We start from the raw sequence: 25,844 nt of genomic DNA on the forward strand, positions 1-25,844 counted from the left end.
TTTCTGTAATCCCTAATCACATGCCCAAACCCTGTCTAAACGGCTACTTTAGAAGCAGTTTCACTCTTGCTCTGAGAATCCGATCGGTTTGTTAAAAAAAAGCCTCCAACTCACATTTTTTTGCGCACAACTGCTATTCTCGTAGCTCCGTTATGCAAATCCCTTCTAAAAACGTGGATATTTTTTAACACCACCTAAAGCAGGGGTGCGCAAACTGGGGGGTGCAAGATTTTGTAGGGGGGGGGCACAGGGTGAAGCATGGTGGTAATAGATGCAAGTTGGGGGAGATAATGGAGGCGGGGAAAAAATTGCAGTCAGTATATGATCTCATACTACTATGCTGATTTATTTAAAACAAAGCTATAATATTTGTCATGTTTTAGGCTGCGGTCCCAGTGACTGCCAGAGCGCACGCCTCGGCGTGCACTGTGCGTACAAACACCGACCCCCCAGTCACTCAGGGCCGAGTACATGCGTCGGCGCACACTCAGCAGCCGCGCTGTACTGCAAGAATCCACACACTCAAATGAGGGCGAACCAGCCACGTGAGGTCATGGCCACGCCCCCGCAAAAACCCGAAACACGCCCCCTGCCATCGCAACCTCTCCCTCCCTCCTGAGACCGCTGATCGCGGTTAGCGCTGTGCACGCGACCCCTCCCCCCCCCACCGGGCGCACGTGTCACAGTTATGACTGGGACTGCAGTCTAACTGGTTTAAAAATGTTATACCGATTAATTAAAAAAAAGTTATGTGATTTGGATTACATCAGGCAGGGGGCCCGACTAATATCACGGAGGAAATCGGGGGCTCGTTGTAAAAAGTTTTCTCACCCCTGACATAAAGAGGGGCGAAATTGGTATTGCGAGTTACATCCGCTTTCTGAAAGTATAAAAGAGATCGATCAATCTGCAAACCACAGAAAGATATAAAATATGGACACGGGAATTAGAGATGCTGCTACAAGATAACTGATTACACAGGCTGAATCCAGCGCAAGGTACTCTCAGTGGTATATGAAAAAAGGAACAAAGCATACAATAGTGCAGACGTACTAGAAGCAAAGATCTTATATAAATCCAACTTCCAAATGCCTACCCATGGGGTAGGTGAAATCAAGCGTGTCTCAGATAAATCCGGTATATGGTAGGAGATGCTGGTAGATTTAGGCTGGACGTTCTATGGGTATAAAAGAGAAAAGAGAGATGTGCACGGTGCAGATCAATTTATATTAAAAGGACATAAGCAGTGAGCTACAGGCAACTCGCATGCTCCCAGTAAGGTAAAAGCAGTTTGACAACTCTTGGTCCTGTAGTGGCGGCGCTGCAATCAGTCCCTCAGGCAGGAAGATGTTAACCGGCTTATCTCTGTCTTTCTGGCTCCACGGCGCTTCCGGGTTGTGTACACAGGCTGCGTCCGACGGCAGGGGCACAGACAGGAGAGAGCTCTGCGGTTCAGCAGCAGGGGACTCACAACAAACGGCGTATACCCCACAGCAGGCAGGAAAAGGACCACCCTACGCGTTTCACTTGATCCAGGTGTGAGCTTCCTCAGGGTTGCATTGATCAATACACTCGTAGCTGTTTCTCTCATGAATATAGTTCGTAGATTAAGATTTAGGAAACAAGAACTTAAATTAGCCGTATATGCTGGTGACCCACTGTACTAGTCTTCTGTTCAAATTTCGGTGATAGTGCAAGAATTGACTAAGTTTCAGTCTCTTGGGATACAAAATACTTTTCTCTAAATTCAACATTATCTGGCTGAACAGGGAACAGGACAATCCCCAAAATATAATTTTGACAATTTAAATCCATATCAATGCTTTCATTTAAATGGTCTCTTTCCCAAAGCGTATTTATTTATTACAACTGTTACCTCTACTTTTAAGAAAAAAAGACATTCCCAGGATTCAAAAAGAGAACAGCGCAAAAAAACCATTGTGTAGTATATTGAAATAATTTTATAAAGGGTAAGGTGAGTATTGCACGTACATCAAAAAGAAGGGTTAAAAGCAAGACATGTTAGGGACATGTTACCACTCGGCAGGCACAACGGGATACAGGCACCAGGAATTGGACGTCCTCCCTCAGAATGCTGATATCTGGATGCAGAGTATACAGCTCAGCTCGGTTCACAGCGTTGGGGAACCTTCCCGCGCCTTCACGGAACTCGCAGCAGTTGATTTCGGGGGTAGATCACCGCGTCTCTTCCTGCTTAGTCCACGTTGGCGTGTGACGTCATCCGGCAGCGTCTCTCAGCCGGTCGCGTCTTTAGTGCGTCACTCCTTGGCGATTTGCAGTCGGGCAGTATACAGAGTCCCATACAGGTCCCGCAATGAAATAAATATCCCAATATAATGCCGCAATGGGAGTAAATGTAAAGAATAAAGGAACGCGCCCTCTCCTACGCGTTTCGTACTTTCGTACTTCGTCAGGGAATGATGGAGGAGATTCCAAGGGCGGTTCTTATACACTCAGCATTATTGCTATTGGTTCAGAGTAATTGTTTTTCAACTCCCCCCACCTGGAGAGACATTCACTCATCCCGTGGAGGGACTCAAGTTACAAAGACATTTTAGAAAAACCATACATGGGATAGAGCACACTTAAATTAATAATAAACTTTAATAACTCAAATCAATACTTTAAAAATATATATATATATCAAATCAAGACTCTAAAAATAAAGAGACAAAAAGTTAGTCACAAAATAAAAATCACATTTAGAGATGTAAAGTGCTAACTCCCAATGGTTAAAAGTAGCATAGATTAACATATGATTTCTAGTGAATATATATAAATACACATGGAAATCTATAAGGTAATGTAATGGTCTAGGAATAGATCTTAGGGGATGAAGTTTGTTAAAGTTATTTCGAGAGAGAAAGTATTCTGATAATCATTAAAGGTATTACTTCTATAAATTTTGTAAAATATTATAAATAATTTAATATTTATTATAACACTGGTGCAGTTTATGTTTAATTGAAAAATTTCTAATTAAAAAAGAGACCATACGTCAATCTCCTCATTTAGACCTAGTGGGGACAGAGTCTGGAGTTTGTATATCCACAGACTTTCTTGTTTAGACAATTTTTTGTCTCTGTCACCACCACGTCTACCTGATTGTACAATCTGAATTCCCACATATGTCAGGAGCGAAGAGTCACAGTTATGTTTGATTTTAAAATGTCTAGACACGCTATGTTGTTCTAATCCTAATCTAATATTTCTAGCGTGTTCTAAAATCCTGACTCTTAGAAATCTTTTAGTTCGCCCAACATATTGGTATCCACAGGGACACTGCAATAAATATACCACATATGTGGATTTACAAGATATGCAATCTTTCACTGTGAATTTTTCCTTAGTCGTGTTAGATATGAAAGATTTACGGTTAGAACTTAACATTTTGCAGGCTTTGCACTTCCCACAGCAAAAGTTGCCGTTTGGTTTATTCGGCATCCATGATGGCTCCAGTGACATATTAGTAGGGAAACCAATATCACTAGGTGCTAGGAAGTGCTTAAGGGTCTTGGCCCGACGATAAATAAAGCTTGGTTTATTTTGGAGAAAGGGCCCCAAAATAGGATCATTACAGAGAATGCCCCAGTTTTTGTTAATTATTTTTTGTACATTAGTACTCACTGAGCTAAACTCTGTAATGAATGGGACTTTTAGTTTTTCATCTACCTCATCATTTGTTGTTCTTTTTATCTTCTGGATCAGTAGAGAGTCCCTATCCATTCTATCGACTTTTTCCAAAGAGCTGAGCAAAAGAGCCTTATCATACCCACGTTCTATAAATTTATCCAGAAGAGAGACCGATTGAATTTCAAAGTCAGCTTGAAGACTGCAATTTCGTTTAATACGCATAAACTGACTTTGGGGTATGTTGTCAATCCAGGATCTTTTGTGATTGCTGGAAGACAGAAGGAAGCTGTTAGTATCCACTTTTTTAAAGAAAGTTTTAGTGTTAATGTTGTCACCCACCCTTGACATTAAACTTAGATCCAAAAAATCTATCTGACTTTCATTTGACTCTGATGTAAATTTCAAATTGTAGTCATTCGAGTTCAGATAGATCTTAAAGAGATCCAGAGTGTCTTCATCACCCTCCCAGACACACAAGACGTCATCGATATATCTTTGCCATACAATAACTCGATTAGCAAATGGGTTATTGTGCCATATAAAGTTATCTTCCCATATCCCCATGTATATGTTCGCATAACTGGGAGCAAATCGCGTCCCCATGGCGGTGCCACACAACTGTAGATAGAACTGATTCGAAAATAGTTGTGTGACAATATAAAAGTAATGGCATCGATAATAAATTCACAATTTAAAGGGTGAAGATCCACATCTCTGGATAGCGTCTCTTTTATTGCCCCAATCCCTTTATCATGGGGAATACATGTATAAAGGGATTGAACATCAAACGTTGCCCATCTATACCCTTCTTGCCATTGAATGGTTTTTACTAGATTTAGAACGGCAGTGGTATCTTTAATATATGATGGCAGTATTTTCACATATTTTTGCAGAAAAAAATCCACATACTGTGACAAGTTTGATGTTAAGGATCCAATTCCAGAGATTATGGGTCTACCCGGTGGATCGATCGAGGCCTTGTGTATCTTGGGAAGGTGATAATACACTGGTATAGTGGGGAATGAAACATTCAAAAATTGGTATTCTAATTTAGATAATACTGTGGATGCAACAGCCTCATCCAGAAGGCTCTGTAGCTCAGAAACAAACATATTTGTCGGATCATGACCAAGTTTGTTATAGTTGTCAGGGTCATTCAAAATGCGCATGGCCTCCTTTTCGTAGCTAGCGCGGTTTTGGATGACTACTCCTCCACCTTTATCTGCCTGCCTTATGATTAAATCTTTCCTATCCTTTAAATCTTTCCAAACCACACTGAGCTCTAAAGAAAAGAATTCCAACAAAACCTTCCGCATGGACCGAGTGTTATTAATTAGATGGTAAAATACTCCTTAGCAGCGAGTCTCAATCATTAGGCTGCGTCCATAGAAGGACAAGCCGTGCTGAGCCGTGCGGACGCTCCGCGCGGAGCCCCGGCATCCTCAATGAGGATGTCTCTAGAGGGGGCTGACGCGAGCGACCGCAGGCGTGCTGACGAGTTGGATTTTTCAGCCGACAGCTAAGCTGCTTTTCAGCGCGCTGTCGGCTGAAAACATCCAATCGGCGCGAAGCAGCGTCAACGTCACGGCGCCGTGACGTTGATGTAATTGCGTCGCGGGTGATTGGCCCAGCGACGTCACTGCCCCGCCTCCCACCACCTCCCCCCGCCTCCCGATCGCCCCCGCTGGCTCGCCTGCATGTGCATGAAATCGCACAGCTTCAGCAGGCGAGCCTCAGCGTCAGCGCGCCTCAGCACTGCTCCCCCCCTCTATGGCCCCAGCCTTAGAAGTATCAGTGACGTAAGGCAGCCTGACATTTTTGGAGAGTGTCAGTTATTGGATAGCAGTACTACTCATTGGGAACGAATGAGACTCATTAGCAGTCACTTAATTGATAGTTTCTTATTTGGGGCGAGTCTTGCTCATTAGGCGTGCCCCGCTCTGACTGGAACGCAGACTTAATCATTTCCATTGAGTCTCTCGTTGGAAGTCAGTCCTACATACATGTAACATTATTGTCAGCATTAACTTCTGTTGATTTTCTTTTTACATTAAACAGTTACTTTTTCCTTCAGCCTGCCCCTAATAATTGTCTAATCTCACTATTTGGGGGCAGGGTTGCCAGGTGTCCAGTATTGAACCAGACTGTCTTGTATTTAGACACTGTCCAGTTAAAATGTTTGAGGTAATACTGGACATGTATGTGTTCGGCATTACCTATCTGGGCGTGGGAACTGACCGGCTTAGGTGGGGGGCTGTGGGATCTCCCTGAGCGGGGAGGGCTGTTGCTAGAGGGCTGGGCAGTTTACTCCATCCTTATTGCTGCTGGGTAAGGCTGCGCTTATACAGTAGTCCCGGCGACGTCGCATCAAAACATATGTATTGAATCCGTTGCATGCGCTTATAGTAGGAGCGACGCGACGGCGTGACGGAGCGACGGCTTAGTCGTGATCGCTGGAATTTAATTTAATTTTATTTTTTCAGAGAACACAGCGTGACGTCAGCGTCGCTGTCTCAAGGACTATAAGCGCAGCCTAATGCAGCCAATCAGGAGGAGGTGTCAGGAGCCTGGGGGTGGGACCAAAGAGAGGAGGAAACAGCATGGAGCGCAAAGAGGGTGTGTGTGTCTCAAGCACATCGCACCTTTCACCATTGTGTCCAGTATTTTTGGAGAAACCGCCTGGCAACCCTACATGGGGCCACAAGGCACTCAGGATTTGAGGTTAGCATTATACTAAGACCCTTTAGCTTAGAAAATACAAGTCTTTATATGTATAGACAGTTATCCTCCGACCACAAGAAGCCAAAACCTGCAGAATTATTGTGTAAAGCATAAGGCTGCGCTTATAGTGCGGGGGACGGCGACAGCGCGTCAAAACAAATGCATTGCTGCCATCGTGTGCGCTTATAGTAAGCGCGACGCGACGACGGCACTATAAGCGCGGCCTAACAAGTTACATCAGGTAAAGGGGGGAAGGGGCTTTTAGTAACAGAGCTGCAGGATCCTCGTACACAGGAGTCTAAAAAATAAAGGTACTTTTTTGTTGGAAAAAGAAAACCTCAGAGCACATTGCTTTGCCGTTGAATACTAATAACAGTAACACAGTGAGGGGATGTGGGCCTAGCTTTCCCATAGACCTATGTGTTTCCTGCCCCCAGCTGCTCTGTGTGCTCCTCAGCAGGAACAATACACTGGCACAGCTCTTAGCCCGCCCCATCCCAAACCCGCTATTCCAATTGGATGGTGCCTGCTGTGTTCTTGATTGACAGCTGCTTTATCACATGTACAATCAGGACCCCCTCCCCAAAGCATCATGGGAAGTGTAGTTCAACCCCCTCGGTGTTGTGGCGTCAACAACTTGAGCTCAGGATGTGGGCCTATCCCAGTCAGTGGGAAGAGCAGCAGCTACATGTAAATATCCTGGCTACACATGCAGGGTGTCAGCAGGAGTTACACACAGGCCTCCAGCTGCACCTATTTGGTAGGCTCTGTTTGTCTGTTTTATGTCCTGTACCTACTGATAAACTGGTTATAGGGAATTATTATCCCTCCTATTGTGTGTGTGCAAATATTATTAATAATATGATCTTTGCATATAGCAAATTACATGTTATTCACAGACTCCAACTGCATCTGTTTTTTATGTCCTGTACCTATTAAATTCATCTTTACCCATTTAGCAGGTACTGTACCTGTCATGTCCTGGTCCTATTAAATACTTATTTACCTATTTTATCTATCTAGCAGGTACTGTACCTGTCATGTCCTGGTCCTATTAAATACTTATTTACCTATTTTTATCTATCTAGCGGGTACTGTACCTGTCATGTTACATGTTATTAAATTCATGTTTACCCATTTAGTGGTGGATTTACTGCACCGACACACTTTATTCGAGCAAATACCCAGTATGTACCTGGCAGATACCTGGAATGCGCCGCTCCTCACCTCTGACAAGCCCCGTTGCGTTTGCCTTCCCAGCCTGGGTTCATGCCTGGCTGACGGGCGGCTGATCTGTTAAATGATAATGATTAGGATTTAATAGGCTGCAATGCTTCGCGTGTCTACCAGATGGCATAAATTCATGAATTGTAATGCAGTATATATATATATACTGTGCAGTATTGCAGCCAGCGGGAATAAAATGCTTCAATCCCTGCCTGGAAAATAACCCAATATACTCGGGCGGAAAACAGTCACAAACCTCAATATACCCGGGTATACCCGAATTCGTGGGACTAGCCGAGCTCGAATAAAGTGTGTCGCCAGTGTAATAACACTTCTATTGTGTGTATTTAAGAATATAGAAATAAATACATAGTTATGTATATTTTATTGCTTGTATGATCTTTGCATGTAAGTAAATGGTTCATGTTATTAGCTTCCTTCGGTGGGGTCACTTTCCTGCCAGCTCCTCTCTCCCACAGCGAGATACTGCAGCAAATAAAGTTACCTCTTCTGTATGTGCCAAATGTTGGCGGGTCTGTAATCCTGTCTGTCAGAGTCCGAGGCCGTGAGTTTGGTAGTGCCAATACATTGCATTTTTAAAGGGAAAGTTTCCACTTGAAAGAGGGAAACTCCACTGAAGTATAAGTAAAGTCAATGAGTGGGACTCATATGTATGCGCGCGCATATATATATATTTATATATATATATATATATATATATATATATATATATATATATATATGTAACGGGTGTTCCCCCACCCAATCGCGGATTATAGTGTGGGTGCTAAGGACATACAATGTTACCAGGGTGTGGTGCTTTACCTGTTGGCTCACAGGAGGGCTGAGCTTCCGCCACGGGAAACCTGGGGGCTTATATATTACGACTAGTAGTACTCTGGTACTTGGTGCAGCGCCTCCACCTGCGATGGTTCCTAGCAAAGCAGGAATTGGTCCTCGCAGGACACATATAATTAACCAGCACAACGTGTGTAACCAATTAGTGATTTTACTAGTGAACACAGGAACATACATACACATATAGCATCAACTGGTGCCCCTCTCTAGAGGGGACACTAACTATTGTTTCTTGCAGGACGCTAACACTTTGTGCATCTCGGCGAACGCCAACACCTTATGCGTCACGGCGGACGCCAACACTTTATGCGTCCTTCCCACGAAGAATCCCACCCCGTGTCCCGTACTCCCACTGTCTCACACTACCAAGTCATATACATATACAGGTGTGACTGTGCAGTCACTATGTCTGATGATAGGCCTTGTCGGTGCACTTTATAACGGTATCTGCCCTGGCTCCAGCCACGGGTGCTGCTATACCACTGGGATTGGATCCGCCGGGATATCCTCCTACGCGTGGGGTGAATTCCGGCGTGGATAATATCACCGCAGCTCCGCGCCGTCTGTACCTTGGCGAGGATCTGTCTGCTGCCAGCAGGCACCAGTCACTGCTTGCTCGGCCTCCGTGAAGATAGTCCAGCTCTCTTTAAGGCTAGGGCTTGAGCCCAAGCCTCGTGGCGGGAAACACAGCGTCTGCTGGATCCCTAACTAGCGAATAGCTAATGGGGCAGGGTCGCTAACCTAGGGCCTGTCCCTACAACACTCATCTAGTGTGACTCAGGGCTATCTGGGGCCTAGGGGAATTGCGGGCCTAGTGCAGAGAGTCACTGACTCCTGCACCCTACCTCCTTCCCCTAGCTGCTTCGTTCACCAACTGCCTGTCTCCAAAAACCCAGCGAAGTGTATCTATTTGTGGCAAGCAGGGAGCTCCTGCAGCCCTATTGGCTCCCTGGCGTCATGGGGTCGCTCCCGAGGCTCATGGGACTTGTAGTCCCTTGCCAGAGCCTTACCTGGTAGGCCAGCGTTCGCGCCCTTGTCCAGCGCATGCGCGAACTCCCCTGCCAGTTCCCCACTCTGATATCTTCACTGCGCATGCGTGCGCAATTCGCTATGGCGGCGCCCTGCACCGGGACCCGCCGGAGCCCTAGCAATGCTACCGCAAGCTTCCCTGGTAACCTGTACTCCTCAATAACAGCGCGCTATACTAACTCACGCTCCCACACCTCTCCATGAGCGCGGCTGACCTCCTAACCACCGCGGTGAGTACCCAGAAAGGGGGCAGCAATGCAGAGGGGGACCTGGCTACATCCTCCCCCTGGTAAAAAAAACCAACGTCCTCGCTTGGGACACAACGTGCATAACTATATACAGTAGTTATATAATGAAAATGCATGTAAAACCATAACTTAGCACTTGCATGACTCTACATGATATTACACAATTCTGTGAGCATCACAATCACAGATTGAATCTTGCTCCGAGAGCACTGCTGAGCCTCATAATGGGGTGCCCCCATTTGATCATAGGTTACCCGAGTTGGAGGGTACCTGACCCTTTGGCTCCGTCGGGGCTGTTCTTCTGCAACTCCCTCGTGGGAGTAATAAACACAGTCCTGAGGCTCAGCCTCTTCCCTTGAGGGGAGAAATGTCTCTGGACAGTCTCTGCTAGGCACAAAGCTCGGGCTCTGTGTATCCAAAGGCTGGCCTGTTGGTGCCACCTTAGTAGGCGTTGGCCTACGGCGCCCTTTACCCGTAGCTCCTCCGGGAGATGCCACTTCTGTGGAGCCGTCCCTTTGAGAGGGTCCTTCAATAGGATCTTCAGGAGTTTCAGAGTGGGTCTCGTTATTGACAGTCTCTTGACCCAGCTCTGATAAGTCGGGCTCACCGTTGAGCGGTGTGGCCAGTATCTCGGTCTCTTCATCTTCCACTTGTGGAATGGGGAGAAGATGATTGCGGTGCTATACCTTTACCCGGCCTTCAGTGTCTTTGATGCGATAGACCGGGAGGTCAGGCATCTGGGATTCTATTTCATACAGTCCGTCTCTCCATCGATCGGCCAATTTGTGTTTTCCTGGGACGCCCAAGTTCCGGAGCAACACAGCGTCTCCTGGACGAAGTTCCCGATATCTGACCTTATGGTCGTATCGCCTCTTATTGTCAGCATTTAGCTTAGCGGTGGATTTCTCTGCCTGCTGGTACGCCTGCTGCAAGCTGTCTTTGAGTCATTGCACATATTTGAAATGGGTAGCATTATGTATCCCATCCGTTGAGACTCTAAGACGCACATCCACGGGCAATCTCGCCTCTCGCCTGAGGAAGTATGGGGAGAATCCAGTTGACTCGTGTCTGGTGCAATTGTACGCATGCACCAAGGCCTCCACGTGTCGACTCCACTCCGATTTCTGAGCACTCTGTAGTGTTCCGAGCATGTCTAGTAATGTCCGATTAAAACGTTCGGGTAGTGCATCTCCTTCGAGGTGATACGGGGTCGTTCGAGATTTGGCAATGTTCAGCATTTTGAGCAGTTCCCTGATCAATGTACTCTCGAAATCCCGTCCCTGGTCAGAGTGAAGGCGGTTGGGAAGACCGTAATGTACAAAGTATTTTTCCCATAATATCTTCGCCACGGTGATAGCTTTCTGGTCTTTAGTAGGGAAGGCTTGAGCATACCGGGTGTAATGGTCTGTGATGACCAGCACGTTGCATATTCCCCGGCTATCAGGCTCAATGCACAGAAAGTCCATACACACGAGGTCCATGGGACCAGAACTTTTTAGATGGCCCATGGGGGCGGCTCGTGTAGGCAGGGTCTTGCGCTGTATACACCTAGTACAGCGGCGACAATGACGTTCAACGGCCTCTCGCATTTTGGGCCAGAAAAAGCGATCTCTGACCAACCCAAAAGTCTTGTCTATACCAAGATGTCCATGATCATCATGTAGGGACTTCAACACCAGGTATTGTAAGTTCTTAGGGAGGACTAGTTGTCGCCTATCCGGGTGGTTGTGGTATTGCACCACCCGATAGAGTAAACAATTGTCTATTTCGAATTTGTCCCATTCCCGCATGAGCAAGGCCACCAAGTCATTGGGCGCGCGTTTCAGAAAGGCTGGGTTCTTCTTTTCAACGGCTCGCCGGATGATACTAACGACAGGGTCTCGTATTTGGTAGTCTACCAGATCTTTCCACCGCAACACCTTGTCATGCGTGATGTTCATCCCTTTTGGGTCGCAGTAGGCGGCTGGGACAGCCTGCGACCGGCATCCCAATGAGTCGGCCACTCTTAATTCTGAAAAGGCCACTTGGTCGTCGACGATAGCAGCCATGCTACACATAGCTCGCACTCCGGGTCCGGGGAATTCCTCCCATTCCTCATCATCTGGAATAGCACTTAACCCGGGTCGTCTGGATAGAGCGTCGGCCCCTACATTCAGAGGTCCCGGCTTATACTTCATGGAGAAACTGTAGTTGCTTAGGGCGGCAGCGGTGTCCGGCGGCGTCCAATTTGGCCGAGGTATTGACGTAGATGAGGGGATTGTTATCCGTCCTTACCTCGAAGGTAACACCGTACAGGTAATCGTGGAGCTTCTCGGTGATAGCCCATTTGAGAGCCAGAAACTCCAACTTGTGGACGGGGTACCTCTGTTCGCTGGGGGTCAAACTGCGACTGATGTAAGCGACAGGCCGAAGGCCTTCGGGGTGCTTCTGGTGCAGGACGGCACCCAGTCCATTGAGACTTTCATCCACATGCAGCACGTATGGTTGTTCGGGATCAGGATACGCAAGCACCGGCGCTTCGGTCAGACATTTCTTCAATTTCGAGAAGGCCTGTTCACACTCAGACGTCCATTTATCACCAAACGGTTGGCGAGCAGTGATAGTATCCTATTCTCTAACGTCGCTGCGTGAGAATACGTCTGCTGCCACTCGAAATCGATTCACCACCGGAGGCTTTAAACCCACTCTTAAAGCGCTGATATCTGGAAAAACAAAATGGCGGACGAGCTCGGGAGAGGGCAGTAATTGAGTCAGACAACCAGTGAAGCTTTGTCAAAAACTGTTCTCTCGTTTATTAAAGGGTTTACAGTCAGTTTATATAGTTATCTTGAACATAGAAAAAACACAGATATGAGTAATATACTTCCCCTTTAATTCATAGTCTGTCTACCTCAGCAAATGACAGTTAGACAGTTTACGATCTGGGAAGTGGCCTGAGTACCGAGTTTGGAGGCAGTTGAAGGAAATGTCATTCTCCAGGACAGTATATTGTGTAAGACATTCTTGTGTAAGTCATGCTCAGCATGGCTGGGGACAGTTCCTGTTTCTACAGGGCTAAATAAGTCTGAACAAACATAGTTCAATTTGGCATTAACTGGGTGAGAGGTCACTTTCTCACATCTGACTTGAGAAGACAATTACGTACTGCTGCGGCCGAGTTTATTCGAGCATTTGCCCGTTCTCGGCCGCAGCAGTAACCTGGCGCGCACCGGAGGGTGCCGGGCGCGCGCCAAAGCAGCGGAGGAGCGCCCTCCGATCGGGGCTTTCTTCCTCCCGCTGCCGGGTCCGCCGGGTCCCCCGGAACCCCCTGCCGCCGTCCCCCACATCGCGGGACACCAGGGCTCCTTCGGGGAGCCCTGGACGCGCGTGCAGGGGGCGCAGGCACCCGATGACGCGTGACCGCGCATCGGTGATGCGCGGCACGCTGAGGGAGTGTGGCTTGCACGCCGGGGCATCCCCCGGCTTGCGGTGCTAGCCGTGCTCGGATAAAACGTGTCGCCTGTGTATGACATTTGGCATTTAGTTAGTTCCTGAGATCTAAAATGTTAGTACATAATGGTTATAGAGAAATGGTTATATAGCAAACAAAATGGAGTCCCCCCTGATATATACATTATCAAGCAGATAGAGCCTTCCTCCCGGTTTCCTTGGGGTATATCCTCAACAGATTGTTCAGGGGTTTCGCCCTAATAGAGTACCCTTCCACGAAACGACGGTTATACCCGCAGAAACCCAGGAAGGATCGCAGCTCCGTGACATTCTCGGGACGAGGCCAGTTCACGACTGCTTCTACCTTGGCGGGGTCGGTGGCGATTCCTTGGGCGGACACGATGTGTCCCACGTAGGTCACTGAGGTATGGCAAAACCGGCACTTGTCTAGGGACAATTTCAACCCTTCGTTCCCCACATATACCTTGGGGCATACGTGTAAACTGGTAGAAGCCCAAGGGGCAGACGAAAGCTGTTTTCTCCTGATCTTCCGCATTCATAGTATCCGGATCGAAGGTCGAGCACACTAAACCATTGACTTCCATTCAGCGCATTCAGGATCTCTTCAATGCGCGGAAGGTTGTACTGATCCGGTATCGTACGATTGTTCAGAGTTCGATAGTCGACACACAGTCGTACTGACCCCTTCTTCTTCCGCACCACAACTATGGGTGACGCGTAGGGCCCCCGAGACTCCTTCACGATCCCAGCGGTTTCCATGTCTTGTATGGCGTTCCTCACATCGTCCACATCCCGCGGGGCGATGCGACGAGAACGTTCTCGGAACGTAGTGGTATCACTCAGTCGAATGGTATATTGGGCACTGCGACTGCACCCCACATCCATCTCACTCGTGGAGAACACATGTCGTCGTTGAAGCAGCTGGTTTGTCAGCCGTTCTTTCCACTTGGGGGGCAGTGTCGACTCACCGAAGTTGAAGTCCAGATCGCCTAGTCGCTCATCCACGGCCGCCGCCCTCACCTGAGGTGTGTTTTCTACCGTGCTGACCGGATAGATGCAACCCAACTTCTGGTCTGCATCAAATTCCATCGGAAAGGGGAGAGATTCTGTACATACACGTGGGTTCGTAGAGGGATCTTAGCCGTCCACTCCCTCACTTCAGGTAGTACCCTATACCCTCTCTGAACCTCTTCTTCTTCAGGCGTATTCTCCAGAGAGAACAGCTGGTCGCTCTCATCTCGTTCGGGATAACAACACCAGACTGTCATCTTTTGCACTCCCCCTGGTAATATGGTTGTCAGTCCGCGTTGACGGTTGTAGAGATCCCCGTGGCGCTCCATGGCATATACCCGTTTGCACTCTTCTCGTAGGACAGGATCTAGGAGAGAGGTGGCTAGCGGCAACTCGTTAGTCTCTTTCAGATACGCTCGGATCACCGCTTGTACTATATCCGTGTTGGTGCCCAAGATGATCGGGTACTTGTACTGGTCTTGGGGCTCCGGGCAGACCAGGGCCGCTACATGCATGGGGTGTCTCTTGCCGGTTTTCAGCTGGGGTATTTCTATTTCCACCCTTACAATCCCATCGATGGGGTAGTCTTCATTGCTTAATCCCCGTACTTTCACATGGTCGGCTGCTCTCAGGGGGCAGTGTCGGAGGTGCTGGTCATAGAACGGGCAGTATATGATGGTCACTTGTGAACCCGTGTCTAGTAGGGCTGCCGCATAGATCACTTCCAGTAACACCCGTACGATAGCCGTGGGACCTACTTGACTAAGTGCTTCCCGGGTGGGGGCATCATCCCCGGGGCTGGCGTCCACAGGAACATCGTTGGCTCCTGAGGGGGTTTCCGAGCCCGACTCGTCAGTTTGTACTAGGCACACCATCGACCTGGCTGGGTTTCTTCTATCGGGCGGTTTTTCTTCTGGAGGGTCCTCCCTCTCCGGACAGTTGTAGGAGACGTGGCCCTTCTTCCCGCAGTTGTAGCAAACTATGTTGCGGCGTTCTGAATGTTCCTTGTACGTGGATAATGACTTCTCCGGAGCACGACTCTCCCTGATGGGCAGCTTGGGGATCGCTTCCTCCTCTGCGACGGAAGATCTCTTACCCTTTGGGGTCGAGGGAACCACGGGGTCACTCTTGGGGGTAGTTTTGGGTTTCTTTGATTCATGAAAATGTCGCTGCACTTCATGCTCTCTGATGTAATCCATTAGTTCTCCGTATTTGGGGGGTACAACCGCGACCGGTGCGGCCCGCATCATTATAGCTATGTTGTGATCAGGCAACGACCCCTTGAGTAACTGTTTGAGTCGGTAGCGGTCCGCTTCGGCCGCGGAAATGATATGCTTGTCTAGGAGGGTGCACAGGGACAGCTGTAGATCGCACACGAAGGCAGATAAATCTTGTCCTTCCCGTTGTCGAAGGGCTTTGAACTGAGCCAGTAGCTCATCCTCATTGTCTTTTCGGGCAAATGATTTAATTAGCATTTCCACTAGTTCTTGGGCCGTAACTTCTCCTTCCACGCTTCGGTGCACTCGCACTAGCCGAGCGGCGGGGCCTCGGAGGCATTCGACCAGCCTCTGTCTTTTGCAGGCTTCAGAACACGACCACTCCGCTATGGCTGGAAGCGTACGGTCCCTCCATGCCTCGATCCCTTCTTCTCCCGCAGGCGTCGGCAGAATCCCAGAAAAGGCCTTGAGTTTCCGGTAGTTCTGTGCTTGGGTTGAAATGGTTACAGCTTCTACTAGTTGGGAGGCTATCGTGTTCACGGAAAGATTTCCACTAAAGGTCTGACTACCGGTCCCAGTTCCTACGCTAGGCATGGTTGGGGCCCCGCCAGGCTGTCTATCAGGGGTAGGTGGGGTGGATGAACTCCTTGCCCAGCTGGCGACACCTCCTAACCCGCTTGGGGTGAAAGAGACCTTAGGGGGGTCTACCCTGTGAGGCGTACTGGTCACTCGTTGGCTCGGGTGTAGTCCAGTACTGGTGGACGTGTCTTCGGGAGCCTGGCTGTCAGGGTAGATCATGCGGCAGTCCTCTGCGGAGGGCTCGGGTAGGTTTAATACATGGGGGACCGTCTCTAAGCATATGTCACTCATGGTGACCAGGAGATAGGTGATCCCCCGGCCGGCAGCATCCAGATTATAGTACATCACCCGGGCGGTGGCTAACCCTGGGCACTTTCTTACTTGCGTGCTCACTGCGGATAATTTCGTATCAATTTCTACTCCCGTCACTGCAAGCGCGCGTCTTGGGGATACTCGGTGCGCTAAGGCCCAGGCATGGACGTCCGGCTGTGACGGCATGGACATGATGGCGATCTAAATCGGACAAATTTTTAAAAAAATTAGACAGGGCACCCCAGGTCTGTGCTCTCAGCAGCGCCTCCAAATGTAACAGGTGTTCCCCCACCCAATCGCGGATTATAGTGTGGGTGCTAAGGACATACAATGTTACCAGGGTGTGGTACTTTACCTGTTGGCTCACAGGAGGGCTGAGCTTCCACCACGGGAAACCTGGGGGCTTATATATTATGACTAGTAGTACTCTGGTACTTGGTGCAGCGCCTCCACCTGCGATGGTTCCTAGCAAAGCAGGAATTGGTCCTCGCAGGACACATATAATTAACCAGCACAACGTGTGTAACCAATTAGTGATTTTACTAGTGAACACAGGAACATACATACACATATAGCATCAACTGGTGCCCCTCTCTAGAGGTGACACTAACTATTGCGTCTCGCAGGACGCTAACACTTTGTGCGTCTCGGCGAACGCCAACACCTCATGCGTCATGGCGGACGCCAACACTTTATGCGTCCTTCCCACGAAGAATCCCACCCCGTGTCCCGTACTCCCACTGTCTCACACTACAAAGTCATATACATATACAGGTGTGACTGCGCAGTCACTATGTCTGATGATAGGCCTTGTCGGTGCACTTTATAACGGTACCTGCCCTGGCTCCAGCCACGGGTGCTGCTATACCACTGGGATTGGATCCGCCGGGATATCCTCCTACGCGTGGGGTGAATTCCGGCGTGGATAATATCACCGCAGGCCCCAGTCACTGCTTGCTCGGCCTCCGTGAAGAAAGTCCAGCTCTCTTTAAGGCTAGGGCTTGAGCCCAAGACTCGTGGCGGGAAACACAGCGTCTGCTGGATCCCTAACTAGCGAATAGCTAATGGGGCAGGGTCCCTAACCTAGGGCCTGTCCCTACAACACCCAACTAGTGTGACTCAGGGCTATCTGGGGCCTAGGGGAATTACTGGCCTAGTGCAGAGAGTCACTGACTCCTGCACCCTACCTCCTTCACCTAGCTGCTTCGTTCACCAACTGCCTGTCTCCAAAAACCCCGCGAAGTGTATCTATTTGTGGCAAGCAGGGAGCTCCTGCAGCCCTATTGGCTCCCTGGCATCATGGGGTCGCTCCCGAGGCTCATGGGACTTGTAGTCCCTTGCCAGAGCCTTCCATGGTAGGCCAGCGTTCGTGCGCTTGTCCTGCGCATGCGCGAACTCCCCTGCCAGTTCCCCACTCTGATATCTTCACTGCGCATGCGTGCGCAATTCGCTATGGCGGCGCCCTGCACCGGGACCCGCCGGAGCCCTAGCAACGCTACCGCAAGCTTCCCTGGTAACCTGCACTCCTCAATAACAGCGCGCTATACTGACTCACGCTCCCACACCTCTCCACGAGCGCGGCTGACCTCCTAACCACCGCGGTGAGTACCCAGAGGGGGGGCAGCAATGCAGAGGGGGACCTGGCTACATATATACTGTAAATGCAAAGTAAATAAAGAATAACTCAGTGTACCTTAACAGGTTTTCATTTTATAAAAATTAACTCTGCAAAGTACAACCTGCCTTAACTGTAACAAATGCATTGCTGTGTCTCTGTTGGAGACTTTCTTATATTTTACAAATATAAGAAATGCAAGTTATCATTACTGTTATTTGATTTCTAGAATGGGCCTTGGATCTAGTCAAAACTGATAGAAATTAATCAATATAAATGAAAGCCATGATATAACCTCCCTTGTCAACTGATCTTCTGTGGGTTTCACTTATTTGGAGTTGGTCTTATAGACGTCTGTAGAGTCTCACTGACACATCATCACTTTTCTATTAAAATGCCATTTTTGTGGGAATCAGAATACACACATCTCACTGATTTCAGTGCTTGGAGGTTGACAACTCAGAGTGATTCTGTGCTGCTAACCTGAGCTCATGACATGAGATTTCAATCCTGGCCTTATAATCAACTCAAATCTAAATGCAGGTTGGCTATCACTGAGCTACACCATCTGGGCAAAATGGTCATTCAGAAAATGGAATCTCTTTCGTTACAGTACGCAGAGATAACATGGAAATAACAGTGATTTCCCTCAAAGGACAAACCTATTGCACTGCATAATTAGTACAAAGGTATATATAGGCTCTCCTTTGGTGAAATTTAGATTTCCCAGAAAAATGATAATTGTCACAATCACCAAAACATTAAGTGAGCTATCGGTGCCTGACTTGCCCTCGGTGATATATTATATTCACAGGAGGCTGTGAGGGGGGACTCTTTGAAGGAATAAAATTGCCATAATTCTACCTTTCCCAGGTTTCAACCGGTAAAAGATAAGATACTCATCACCCCTTTGCTATCTGCTGACTGAGTCTTTGATGCCATAAGGGAAGGTAAGTTCTACGTTGTGTACCTCACTGTTTTTAAAAAAAAAATAATATCCTGCAATATAATTTGGTATCGAAAAGAAGAAATTAGAAAAATGCGAAACCTTCACGGTGCTGTATCGTATAAAAATAGAAAAAGTATATACAGTTGTAAGGGATTGTACTTACAAACACTGTACAAAGATGCACCTATCTACAACAACGTGAGTCTCCACCTAGGGGTAGTCTTATGGAGACTGAATGGTATCCTGTTGAGTGGAGCACCCTCGGGCTGCAGGTGGAGGTCTTGGAAACCAGCAGCATGAAGGACGGTTGGCCAGATAGCTGATGGAAGTCCACACTGTGGAACGCAGCGTAGGCACTTAATATATGATGTTGAAGGGTGGAGGGGAAGTGGACACCAGTGACATCTCACCTGGTCTACTGTATTGGGCGAGTGTCCTAAGAGAGTACTCTGTGCCTCTGCCTCTTAATTGGAAGAACGATCCTTCGGCCTATAGTAGCGCTACAGTATCTCCATGTTCCCCCCTTGTCTACCCTCTGAGATGAACCAGGGTTCTTATATCCGAGTGTATTTATGACATTTCTTTCTTAAGAAGGCTGTGAGTTTTTCCATTAAGGAAACATGCCAGATCCTGCGTATCACAATATCTACTGAACGCTTTGCTTTTTCCAGAAAGCAGCTATGCAGCATCTATGGCTGAGAGAATATGGGTAAAAAAAATCTGGCGTAGGCCCTTGGGACATCTGGAACTGGTCTACCCATTTGGGACATCCAGAGACTACTTATTCGATTTTTATCAAATACTGTACTGCATCACGGAGGTTGAACTTTTCAAACTTTTTTCTTTTAGATGTTTCTTCGTTATTGAGGTACAACCAAGCCTTAAATGCACGAAGCAGCACCTATGGACATTATTGGGGCTTTTCTATGTGAAAATATTGGGTTATTCTTATAGATCACTTATTGGATACAATAATCTAATTCTGACTCATACACATTTCTTATACTCATTCACATTTGAGATTTGAATATATATATATAGATATATATAGTTTTTGTGATAATTAGTGTTGATCACATATACTGATCACGTTTATTCACAATTTTGTTGTGCATTCACATTTAAGGCTAGTTTATTTTATATTATCTATGTAATTTTGAGTGTAATATAATTTAGTAGCAAAGGGCTTAATAGTTCAATCGGCCTCTGATACTGTACATCACTATGGTATAGTGGGTTGCATTTTATCGGCTGTGAACTAATAATATTGCATTTTATTGACTAAATGTTTATTACATGACTTCTAAGAAAAGGAAAGAAAAACAAAATTCTTACTATTTATTAATGCTTAAAATGTCAGAGTATTTTGTAGTGAATACGCATCTAACCCCATTGCATCCTGATTGTTCCATGATGTGGTGTCAAACGCATTCTCTTACTGTAACACAAGCACACACTCTCTTCTTCCTCCTCTCTAAACCAGCCCCTCTTTTTTCTCTCTCTCATCTTCCATCCCCCTTTTAAAACTTGAACTACATATGCTCATGTGTTAAAGCCAAGGAGCGCTGCGTGTCTCCCATTGGTTGAAGCTCCCCCCATGGCTTTCTTTCACCCCCCCCTCCCCATGTCTCTCTTTCATACCCCCCATGTCTCTCTATCGCCTCCCTCCCCATGTCTCTCTTTCACCCCTCTCCCCATGTCCCTCTTTCACCCCACTCCCTTTAGTTTTAAATTGGGTAAGGATCTTCAAAGAATGATCTACCTGTTAGTGGACCTGGGGAAGAAATTATACAACGATTGAATTAAGCCAAAAAATTAAATGGCACCTATATTGGATTTGGCCACGTTGTTAACCACCGGGTTCAAATAATGAGAACTACATGGTACATAAAACGCACGTGGGTTCATGTTCAACATGTCTTTGAACTCCATTATGCTTTCCCCGCATATTTGCAGCATTGTCATAGCTTTGGCCCTGCATATTTTCGACATTTATATTGAGATCCAATAGTTCTTTTATTATCCAATCACTTAAGATGATGTCATTTCAGACAAAAAAAAAAAATGAAAGCCATCACATGGTACATCCACCAATGAGATTGGTGGATGTATCATTTGCCGGTCAAATGTGACGTCACAGGCCTTATATAAAGTCTGTCACGTCGTATTTGACCCTAAGAAGCCGTTCGATCAACATCTCCCAGACCGGGGGAGAAGAAAAAAAGAACTACCCACCCTCCCCGTTACTTTCTTTCACTCCCCCCATGGCTTTCTTTCAACCCCCCTCCCCATGTCTCTCTTTCACCCCTCTACCCATGTTTTTCACCCCGCTCCCAATGGCTCTCTTTCATCCCCCTCTCTATGTCTCTTGCACCCCCTCCCCGTGTTTCTCTATCACCCCCCCTCTACATGTCTCTTTATCACCTCCCCTCTCCATGTCTCTCTTTCCGCCCCCCCATGTCGCCTTTTACCCCCCCATGCCTCTTTCACCCCATTCCCTCCCCATGTCTCTCACCCTCTCCCCATGTCTCTCTTTCACCTCCCTTTCCCTCCCCATGTCTCTCTTTCACCCCCCCATTTTCCATGCCTCTTTCACCCTCCCCATGTCTGTTTCAACTCCCCTCCCCATGTCTCTTCACCCCGGCTCCCAATATCTCTTCACCCCCGCTCCCATGTCTCGTTCACTGCCTCCCCATGTCTCTCTTTCACACCCCTCCCTAAGACACTCTTTCACCCCCTCGCCATGTCTCTCTTTCACCCCGTCCCCATGTCTCTTTCACCCCCATCCCCTCGCCATGTCTCTTCTTCAACCCACCTCCCCTCGCCATTTCTCTCACCCCTCCACCTTCCCTCCATATGTCATACACTCACACACACACACACACACTCACACTACACCCAGTCAGAGAATGAGCTGTGCAGCATAACGCCACCTAATGGCTGGAGGAGAAATTGCAGTGGCAGACCCTACTTTTCTCTCTGCTCCTGGTAAAATCGGGACATACTGTAGCAGAAGATAGTCGGGGCAGGAGACATTAGATAAAAAATCTGGACTGTCCCAGGACATCGGTCACCCTATGTCAGTGCCACATTGGTCTGCAGCTATTTCCTCTCTGTCATTGACCAGGTGATTCTGTCTGTGTAACGACAGAGACTGTTGATGCTTCCTGTGCCGAAGTCCATCTGTTGTTTCAACACCGTGCAAGCAGGAAATGCAGTAGCACCGCAGCATAGCCACCGCTCTGACATTCTGTCATATTGCTAAGGCATCAGAAGCTGTATTGGCCTCTTCTTTAATACTCTGCATACACAGAGTAGCACGTCTACCGGCCGTCTTGCTGCTGAGCCAGAAGGGCTAATATATTGCTTACAATGTCCTTGCAACTGTAGATACAGCCACAATTTAAAAAGCAAAAATGAGATTTACAGTAGTGAAGGTGACTGTCGTAGCTTCTCCCGGCATTGCTGCGGTTAGTTCATGACTTCCGAATGGGACCATGTCCAGCTACGTATAAGTGTGGCTACATCTGTATGTAGGAATGACAACGAGAGCCTTAAAAAAAGATACTCTTTGAATATGACACTGCAGGAGGAATGTCCTCCAAACCAAGTGCATCAAAGTGTGAGATCTGATAGGCATAAATGAATAAGCAAGCTTAAGCGGACCCTGGGATACAGTAGGTAAGTAAGCACAAACAACTAGGAGTGTCTTGATTGCAGAGCTCATTAACAGGTTAACTGCTGCCAATGGTGTAACAAAAACCTAATCTGAACTAACCGGTGTATATGAACATTAGTGTGAACAACAGGTCTCTATCAGGCAGCAACCTTAGAGCAAGATATGAATATCCAGTGATATAATGATGTAGTTCTTACTCACATGGGTGTTGTTTGTATGTTGTCCCAGAGGCGTGCATCCAGCTGGTATACAATGCAGACAGGCATCCTCGTGGAAAAAGTGAAGCACAGCCGGTCCAAGAAGAAAACAATCCGGGGCTAAGTGAATGAATTAAATATATTCTTTATTGGGGGTGCACAGCATGGTGGCGCAGGGGATATGCCTCTGTATCCAGATACTCTTTGAGGAAGCGCTATCTCAGCGCGAAACATGTCAGAGGCGTATCCCCTGCGCCACCATGCTGTGCACCCCCAATAAAGAATATTTTTAATTCATTCGCTTAGCCCCGGATTGTTTTCTTCTTGGACCGGCTGTGTTTCACTTTTTCCACGAGGATTTCTGTCTACTCTTTGAACATGTGGGAAACATACAGAATGCTAGTCAGGACCAGATCCAATGGGTATTGAATGTTATGGGAAGTAAAAGATCAAAATGGTTATTAAAATGGCTAGCGGGGGGCAGCTTGGAAAACTCCTTACTAAGAATAGAATGTCGGAGCTGGATATCTTCTTGCCGCCTGTTCTAATAAAGTCTTATACCAGAAATTGTAGCATGATAAACTGTTTTATTTGCAGATTGCAAGCGCACAATGTTTCGGGGATCTCCCATCGTCAGATGCAACACAGTTTATCAAGCTATAATGTCTGGTGTAAGACTTTCTTAGAATAGGGAAGCAAGAAGATATCCAGCGCCAAGTTTAACTGTGTCAGAAGTGGGATCCCAGACACTCTTGCCTGCACCTTACAAATAAAAAGGAAATCCACCACAATGATCTAATAGGAGTGCGGTAAGATCATAAACCTTTATCCTGACTGTGAAGAATAGGATGTCAGTTAATTTTATTGATGGACATGGTCACCGCTAATAAATATAACAATTCTTGGTATATCTATAGAGGGTATTACTGTGCATCTGTATTATTTTTTTTAGTATAATGCTACTAGTAATAGTACTTTTTTTTTAAACAACTCTGTATTAAAATTTTAATGTATCATAATGTAACAATCATTTTTTGTTTCTATAGCAACCATTTACAAAGTCACATCCCCTTCCTATTCTGAAACAGGCTCTGGCACCTCCCCCCCTCCTTTTTTTTGAGCCCTGCCCTATCCCTAGCTGTGCAAAACTCAATTCTATCCAGTGACTGCCTGGTCACATGATCTTCCCCAGAGAACTTTGCATCTTTGGTCCTCTTCTGCTGCACTGGCAACCATTTAGTGAACCCCCGAGCCGAATCTTCACCGATCGATCGCAAGCTTAGCTAATTACATATCAATGTGTGGATTGTATTGATGCACATATTAAAGGGATTTTTTTTTTTTTTTAAACGACAGCTTGGACTGCTGCTTTAAAGGTGGGCAGAGTAAGTTTGGAAACACACAACCCCCCTGTAAACTCAAATCCAAACCCACCTCACCATATATATTTGTCTTAAGGAGTGCTACTGAGTATGTGACATTGTACAGTATAAACAAAAGAAAGAGAAGCCCAATGCAACATGATCCTCCGCCGACTTAAATTTAACATGTCAAAAACAGAACTCCTTATATTTCATGCCAAACCTGGCCCTACTACCTCCTTCCACATTACTGTTGGAAGTACTACTATACATCCAGTAGTCCAAGCACGCTGCCTAGGGGTCACAGACTCCTCTCTCACATTCTCCTCTCACATTCAAAAGGTAGCTAAACCTGTCGTTTTTTCCTCCGCAATATTACAAAGATACGCCCTTCCACTGTTGCTCAACAGCTAAAACTCTGACACAGACCCTCATTCTCTACCATCTCGATTACTGGAACCTTCTGCTGTCCGGCCTTACTGCCTCTCACCTGTCTCCCCTACAATCTATCCTAAACGCTGCTGCCAGAATCACTCTACTCTTTCCTAAATCTGTCTCAGCGTCTCCCCTGCTGAAATCACTCTCCTGGCTACCTATCAAATCCCGTATCTCACACTCAATTCTCCTCCTCACTTTTAAAGCTTTACACTCTTCTGCCCCTCCTTACAGCTCAGCTCTAATTTCTCGCTATGCACCATCCCGACTCTTGCGATCCTCCCAAGGATGTCTTCTATTTACCCCTTTTGTATCTAAAACCCTTTCTCGCCTGAAAACTTTCTCACTGACTGCCCCTCACCTCTGGAATGCCCTTCCCCTCAATACCCGACTAGCACCCTATCTATCCACCTTTAAGACCCACATTATAACACATCTGCTTAAAGAAGCATGTGAGTAGCTCCGTGACTGATACTATAGACCGCATACATAAAGCTTGGCCCCTTGCAGACGCACTTACCAGAACGCCCTCCTACTGTCTCTGTATGTTCCACCTACCAATTAGATTGTAAGCTCTTCGGAGCAGGGACTCCTTTTCCTAAATGTTACTTTTATGTCTGAAGCACTTATTCCCATGATCTGTTATTTGTATTATTTATATGATTGTCACGTGTATTACTGCAGTGAAGCACTTTCTACATAAATGGCGCTATATAAATAAAGACATACAGTACGTACATCCAACATGACAAAGTATATAGTTAAATATTTATTTGTTTCTCTGTCATAATTGGGGTCCGACTTACCTTACCTCTCTCTCTCTCTCTCTCTCTCTCTCTCTCTCTCTCTCTCTCTCTCTCTGTCTGTCTGTCTGTCTGTCTCTCTGTCTGTCTCTCTCTCTCTGTCTCTCTCTCTCTCTGTCTCTCTCTCTCTCTGTGACTCTCTCTCTCTCTCTCTCTCTCTCTCTCTCTCTCTCGTATTATCAAGAGTGTAATCTAAAGTTAATTTGCAGAATTTCAATAACCCTTGGCATTTGTAAATAATTTATTTAGTAAATAAAGAGTTCAAATAAAAATAGATACATTTTATTGAAGAGTTTTAAATATATTCTTAGTTAAATATGTTACAAACTGACTTATAAATATAAATCTTATTTACAGATATTCATAGAGCTTGGCACCAGTTACAGATTAGTCAGGGTTTGTTTTTTGTTTTTTTAGGGCTTAAGTATCTCATGGGGGAATGAAGTCTGGATGGTGGGTATCCGTAATGTTTAGAGATGTTATGATCCTTCTGCCTCTG

At 46.8% G+C, this 25,844-nt stretch overlaps 1 long non-coding RNA gene across 1 annotated transcript; it reads left to right on the plus strand.

The window, feature by feature from the left end:
- The first annotated feature begins 7,006 nt into the window (after nt 1–7,006).
- Nucleotides 7,007–23,572, plus strand: LOC142465308 (uncharacterized). Its single transcript, XR_012787842.1, has 3 exons — nt 7,007–7,135; nt 18,795–18,871; nt 23,344–23,572. It is a non-coding gene; the product is annotated as an uncharacterized LOC142465308 (long non-coding RNA).
- The last annotated feature ends 2,272 nt before the right edge of the window (nt 23,573–25,844 follow it).

This window comes from Ascaphus truei, chromosome 13 (genome assembly GCF_040206685.1).
Source record: "Ascaphus truei isolate aAscTru1 chromosome 13, aAscTru1.hap1, whole genome shotgun sequence".
In the NCBI taxonomy this organism is placed as follows: Eukaryota; Metazoa; Chordata; class Amphibia; order Anura; family Ascaphidae; genus Ascaphus; species Ascaphus truei.